General features: G+C 38.6%; 1 pseudogene; it reads left to right on the top strand.

Annotated features, from left to right (window-relative positions):
* The first annotated feature begins 354 nt into the window (after nt 1–354).
* Nucleotides 355–826, top strand: LOC125406679 (large ribosomal subunit protein uL11 pseudogene; annotated as a pseudogene).
* Nucleotides 827–7590: the final 6764 nt, after the last annotated feature.

A 7590-nucleotide genomic window follows, 5' to 3' on the forward strand; every position in this document is an offset into this window, starting at 1 on the left:
ATTGTTTCTGGAAATTGGGCATTACCTAGGAAACACAGAAACCTTCATCAGCTACTTAGAGGTCTCATAGCAAGAAACTAGTTTGTCTAGCTTTCTACCAGTACTTTAAGAAGACTTTCTACTCTGCTGGTTGTTGCACATTTTTCCATCTTTTAGTTTCTAGTTAAACCAGGCCCGTATGCAGAAAATATGAGATGTAGTATTTCTTAAAGCTGGTGGATGTCTATGAGAAAAAACATTATCTAAGGGAAATTTTAATACAGATTTCTATCTGCTTTTTGCCTCAGAGGAGGCAATGATGCACCTTTTTTAGTCACCCAGAATCCCGGTTCATCCAACACAAGCCATCTCCCCATGTTACCCAAGTTCGACCCTAACGAGATCAAAGTCTTGTACATATATATAACGGAAGTGAGGTCGGTGCCACATCTGCTTTGGCACCCAAAATAGGACTCCTGGGTCTGTCTCCAAATAAAGCTGGTGATGGTATTGCCAAAGCGACCAATGACTGGAAAGGCCTGAAGAGTATAGTGAAACTGACCATCCAGAACAGTCAGTCCCAGATTGAGGAGGTGCGCTCTGTGTCTACTCAGATCATCAAAGCCCTCAAGGAGCCACCAAGAGACAAGGAAGAAGCAGAAGAACATTAAACACAGTGGAAATATCTCCTTTGACGAGATTATTAACATTGCCTGGCAGATGTGACACAAGTCTTTAGCCAGAGAACTTTCTGGAACTATTAAAGAGATCCAATGTGGATGGCTGTCACCCTCATGACATCATTGATGACATCAACAGTGGTGCAGTGTCATGCCAAGCTAGTTGAGAAACAACAAGAGAAAATGTTTCAATAAAAAACCATATGATAAATAAAAATAATAATATTAGTAATGATGATTACTCATATGTACACAAAAAATATATTGGAATGTCTTTTATGTATATTTTGTGTCCTTCTCTGTTGGAGACAGAAAATTTCAACAACATGGTTGTATTTGTTAGGGTTTCTGTTGCTGTGAAGGGACACCATGATCAAGGAACTCTTATAAAGGAAAACATTTAATTGGGGCTGATATGAAGCTCAGAGGTTTAGTCCATTATCATCATGACAGGAAGCATAGTGGCTTGTAGTCAGACATGCCAAAGAGGTGGCTTAGAGTGCTATGTCTGGATCCACAGGCAAAAGGAAAAAACTGCCACACTGGGCATGGCTTGATAATCTCAAACCTCAAATCCTGTCCCCTAGTGAGACTCCTTCTCTAACAAGGCCACACCTACTTCAATAAGGCCATGCCTCCTAATAATGCCACTCTTTATGGGCCCATGTGGACATTTTCATTCAAACCACTATATTCCACTTCCTGGCCACCTTTGGCTTATAGCCATATCGTAATGTAAAATGTATTTAGTCCAACTTCAAAGAACCCATAGTCTCATATTTCAATTTAAAATTTGTTTAAAAATCCAAAAGTATCCTCTGAGACTCATGTAATCTCTTAACAGCCATCCCCTATAATAGAATCAGAATGACAAAGAAGATCATACACTTCCACCATACAATTTCAAAAGATATACATTACCATTCCAAACGAGAGGAAAGGGTGCATAGTGAGGAAATTCTAAACCAAAGCAAGCCTGAACACCAGCTGTGCAAACTCTAGTCTTTACATCTTCATGTCTGATGTCAAAACACTCTGCAGATCTCCAATTCCTTTTGGCTTTATTAGTTTCAACATGCTCCTTTCTGTTAGACTGGTTCCCTTCCCTATTATCTGATCTTGGCAGGCATCCGATGACTATGCCATGCCCAACATTTTGCAATCTACATGGCAATCTAGGCTGCACCTTCACAACTTCATACAGTGACCTCTATGACACCCCTGACATTTCCTTGGCTACAGCAGCTTTGTCTACTCACAGAGGGAGATTCTGTAAACACTTTCTTCTATCCTAGACTCTAAAAAAAGAACCACAAGGCTAAATTTGCCAAGTTCTGCTGCTTGTTGCATTTGCAACATGCCTCCTAATTTAATTACATCTGCAGCTGCTCTCTGATCTTCATGGTTTCCTTCACTGCCTAAACTTAGATGCCCTGAAACTTGATCTGTAGATCAGGCTGGCCTCTAATTTAGAGCTCTACCTTCCTCTGCCAACAGAATACTCGAATCAGTGTTATTCAACAACGTAACCAGCTTTTCCTTAATTCCTTTTCATAAGTTGGAAGTTTAGTTGGATAGGGTCTTGCTTTGAAGACCCTTCATTCCATAGCATCAGGCTTTTCTTTAATTTGTTTACCTCTTTGAACACAGGATTTAGTTACATTTCACTTCCTGGTGCCTTTTTTCCCTTGAACTGTACATTCTGTATTTTTTTCTTATTTATTTCCTCCTTTCCATTATAGATCTTCATAAGAGTGAACACTAATAACCACAGAATAGAATCAATACAAGACCTTTTTGAGACTTCCTCTGCAGGACAATCCAAAAGTCTTCAATTTAAACTGAAGCAGATATTTTGAACAAAAAACATCTGTAGGTACACAGGTTCCCCATTTTTCCGAGGCGCTATGCAGGGCTGTTCTGCTTCCTGGTTCCACTGCATCAGCTTGAGGGTGTAGCATAGAACTGCCCTCTCTTGTTATGTTAATTTCACCTAAGGCCCAAGGGTGTAGCTCAGAGAGAACTCTACTGTCATGGTAATTCCACCTGCAAGCAAGGTTCTCGCCGGCAGGCAAGGTTCCTGGGTCAGCTTTTCTCTGAGCGTGTGCACGCCCACCTGGCTTCCTCTTTTCTCTGTTCAGCTGCTCTCCGACCTTGGGTGCGGCCCCCTGACTTTTCTCTTTCCTTGTTCCTGATGGGGGGCTGGTGTCTTTTTGCCCCACAGTATATATACCCGACTTATGCTTAATAAAGCTGCCATTTGCCACTTGCTCCTTGGCAGATGAGCCGGTCTCTTTGTGTGTGTGTCATGTGTTCAAACCCCTAGGACAATCGTCCCTTCTCGTGGGCTCGAGTCAGGAAAAGCGCGTGCCTGTTTCGAGGTTCGGGTGTCCACAGAAAAGTGCGGAAGCTTACAAACATCCTCATTCTTCAACAAAATATTACAAAAATGGTCTCTAGGACAAATATTAAAATTCTTCTCAGAAACCTCTTGAGCCTGACCTCCCTAGTTTAAATCACTCTCAGCTCTACTGTCTTTCATGCTTTATTAGTATGACACATTAAGTCCCATTAAAATGTAAAATTACTTTTTAATCCAAAGTCCACATTCTTCCAAACAGATGCATGATCTGGCCTATCACAGCAATACCTCACTCCCTAGTACCAACTTCTGTCTTAGTGTTTCTGTTACTGTGAAGATACACCATGACCACAGCAACTCTTATGAGGGAAAATATTTCATAGGGGTTGGCTTACAATTCAAAGGTTTAGTGGACTATCTTCATGGCAGGAAACATGATTGCATGCAGACAGACAAGATTATAGAGAGGAAGCTGAGAGTTGTACATATGGATCCACAGGCAACAGGATGAGACTGTCACACTGGGTAGCATGAGCTTCTGAGACTTCAAATCTTATCTGCTGAGAGCATACTTCCTCCAATAAGGCCCCACTTATTCTGATGAGGCTACACCTTCTCCAACAAGGCTACAACTCTTAATACTACCACTCTTTATGGGGCGTTGGGGGGCATTTTTATTTAAAAAACCACAATTGGCATGGGTATCTATATACTTTCCTTCCCTATCAGTGACAATGAAAAGGGGAGGGGCTATTAAGGTTATTTGTTCTTGTTAACATGACTCTTTGAAACTCTATTACCCTAAGAAATTGACAATCTTATCTTACCTGAGTAAAATCCACTACTTAAAGAACCTATGGTGTAATCATTCCTACTGACATTTCCTGCACTCTCAGTTTATATTCTCTATGCAGCTACCATGTAGGAACATAGAGAACATGGAGAAATGGAATACTCTTCTCCTCTCAACTTGTTTATGTCACAAGAATTGGAAAGAGAAAATAAAATTGGGACACACGTGGTGCAATGCGGTAGAGGCAAAAGTAGACATTAAGACTCACTAGAGTGCTTGTCTTTTGACCCCAATCCTAGCAGGCTCATCCTTCTTTGTTTTTAGCTGTAACTAGCAGCAAATTGTCTAGGACTTGACCCTGGACTTTTGTAAATTCAATGCTGGTTATGCAGGTAGGGCGTCCAGCTTGTTTAGGTTCTATCCCTTTTACTTTGATCTCTATTCACAACCCCACATCCAGCCCCACTACGTTTTCTTCCCCCACTTCTTCAGCAGCTTGGATACTTCAAAAAGCTCATATATTTGCAAGGCCAGAAAAGTGCTCATTCCATTTCAGCAGAGACATGCAGCAGCCTGGGCTAGAGAAAGATCATGTGTTTAAAGTCAAAGATGTTAACTTCCAGACAGTCCAGCTAAGGGAGACTGTCCTTGCCAGACCACTGCTTTCTCATACATATCCCATAACAAGATTCCTACTTCTATTCACAGCTTTAGGGAAAATAAGAAGAAGAAGAAGAAGAAGAAGAAGAAGAAGAAGAAGAAGAAGAAGAAGAAGAAGAAGAAGAAGAAGAAGAAGAAGAAGAACAACAACAACAACAACAACAACAACAACAACAAGAACAAGAAGAAGAAGAACAAGAACAAGAAGAAGAAGAAGAACAAGAAGAAGAAGAACAAGAACAAGAAAAAGAAGAAGAAGAACAAGAAGAAGAAGAAGAAGAAGAAGAAGAACAAGAAGAAGAAGAAGAAGAAGAAGAAGAAGAAGAAGAAGAACAAGAAGAACAAGAAGAACAAGAAGAAGAACAAGAAGAAGAAGAAGAAGAAGAAGAAGAACAAGAACAAGAACAAGAACAAGAACAAGAACAAGAACAAGAACAAGAACAAAAACAAGAACAAGAACAAGAACAAGAACAAGAACAAGAAGAAGGCAGCTTTCAAGCAGCCATATAAGTGTCAGACCAGTAGCTAAAACCATTCAGGTGTGCCAGCACGCAACAAAGTTTTCTACACAGAATAGTAACTTTCTTCCTAGTTCATTCTGATCATCCTCCATTTGTATATAAAACAATCCCCAACTCAAATCCAAAGCATAGTTGTTGTGAGAGCTTATTTCATCTATGTCTCAGTGTTGTTTGGAACCAGAAGAATGTTTAGTCCCCTGGAGTCAAGGGTGGTTGTTAGTTATTCAACTTAGGTGCTGGGACCTAAGTTCAGTTTCTCCAGGACAGCAAACAGACACTGAACCTTTGGTTCATCTCTTTTGTTTAATAATTATAATATTTTAATGCTTATTATTCAAGAATGTATTATAATTTTTGACATTCTTTGTATGAGTTTGTAAACTCCTACATTATCTCCACATTCTGAGAAGATATTTATATCATATATAGAGTGATGATCTACAACTGATAATGTCTGAGAAGAATAAATTAGAAAGAATCAATCTAAATTTTAGTCAGACCTATCCAAAATTCAACCTATTTAAACATAGGTAAAAGGAGTCAGCCTTGGATAGAGTCCTGGAAGGCAAGGGCAATGACAGGATTTGTGCTTGAATTGTTTTTTCGGTAGATTTGGTCAAAGAGTATTAACGTGTTTTGAACTTTGAAATTCCAGCCTGAGCTTAAGAAGTCTTTTAGTTAATTCCCCTGCTACCTACAACCACTAAGTTTAATACATACACAGTTCTAATCCATTAAAGTTAACAACTTTCAGAGCCATTAGCAATAATGACTTCCTCCATCACAGTTTCTCACAGCAGCCCTCTGTGTAGGGTTTATACAAAAGAAAATCAAGAAAAAATAGGAAAAATAAATACTTTCAAATCTGTTACCATTGGTGGTGATTAACTATGGTCAGGGCCATGGGAATGCGCAGAGCTGACCAGAGTTCAGCAGACTCCATCAAAGGCTTTACTTTAATTCCTGTTACTACAGGTCAGAAGTCCATATTTGTTCCTGAAGTTTATAATTCTAACTGTTTCTTCCTCATGACATCTACAAACCACTTGGGCATATACAGACCGGTATTGAGAGGGGTAGAGGAGGTGCAGACAGGGTTCTCTTTTCCCCAGTCCTTGATTTACCAAGATATAAGTACTTTGAAGATTGCTCCTCTCAGCATGCATACTGTTAAATGTTTCTGTCTTTCTTGGGCTTGTGGTTTTTCATTTTCATACTTGTGGTAGGTTTAAATCACCACCTGGATCCAGTTTTCTCTCCTTTTATTTTTTTTTAGCACAAAGCCATGTAAAATGGAGACAAGAAAAGGACAAGCAAAAGTGAGGGCTTAGATGAATTGTTTTTATTATTATAATTATTTTATACACAATAATTTAAAGTTTAGGTGTTGTCTGCTTTTTGCTTTTCTGAAGGCCTATTATCTATGTACTTATTTATTTTTATTAAAGTTTTCTCTGACAATTTACTGAATGTATACATGTGTTCTGACTACTTTAACTCACACCTTTCCTATCTCTCATTTGACCCTTTTGACTTCAACTTATTCCTAAAACTCTGCTTCCTATTTTATTGTCTTTTTGTTGTATTTAATATTATATTAGTTTAGACAAGACCATCTGTCTGAGTGACCATCAGTGTAAAACTATTCAGTAATTTTGCTTGGCTCATCAGTTGGTTTTTATTGCTCTGAAGAGGCATTATGACCATGGCAACTCTTATAAAGGAAAACATTTAATTGGGGCTGGCTTACTATTCAAAGATTTAATCTATTATTGTCATGGTAGGAGACATGGCATCATTCACTCAGACATGGTCCTGGAGAGAGAGCTGAAAGTTCTACATCTGTTCTAAAGGCAATAGTTAGAGAGAGTGACACTGGGCCTGATTTGAACCTCAAAGTTCACCCCACAGTGACACACTTTCTCTAACTAGACCACACCTACTCCACAGAGACAATAACTCCAAAGAGTGAGACTCCTTATGAGACTAAGGAGATCATTTTATTCATACCACCACAGAGGGGTAGGTCACATTATTCCCTCTTTAATTCATAACTGGGTATTGATAGGTCCAATAGTGTGTAAAACCTGAATAGGCAGCTACAACTGAAGAATTAGTGATTGCAGTGGCAAATTCTGATCAGAAGATAGTATTTATTAGTCCTTATCCATAACTTATGCTTTTTTTGGGGGTTGTTTTGGCTTTTTTGATATTCTCTTGAGATTTAGAGAGCATGCTATATATGCATTTTACAGCTGAGTCCTTAGCATTCCCTTATTTTCAAAACTTAGAAAAGGTGAGAGTCTTGGTCTTCAGCATGAATGTCTGGATTTTGCATTTATTTTCCATCTTATTGTGCTTTTGTGTAGTAATACTTTTTCTTTTTCATTATGAAACCAAAGTTAGTGACAGGACAATATTCTGGGGAGGATTCCTTCAGACTCCTTAGAATTTGTTAATTTCAATAAATTTGATGTGATACCTAATTGATTAAGGTAGGTTATGTTAAAGTAGGACATGAATGGACTCCTAACATACTTTAAAATATTATTTAACATAAAAACACTAACTTATTTTATTATATAATTTTGATAA

The sequence above is a fragment of the Myodes glareolus genome, chromosome 5 (assembly GCF_982192425.1).
Source record: "Myodes glareolus chromosome 5, mMyoGla1.1, whole genome shotgun sequence".
Taxonomy (NCBI): domain Eukaryota; kingdom Metazoa; phylum Chordata; class Mammalia; order Rodentia; family Cricetidae; genus Myodes; species Myodes glareolus.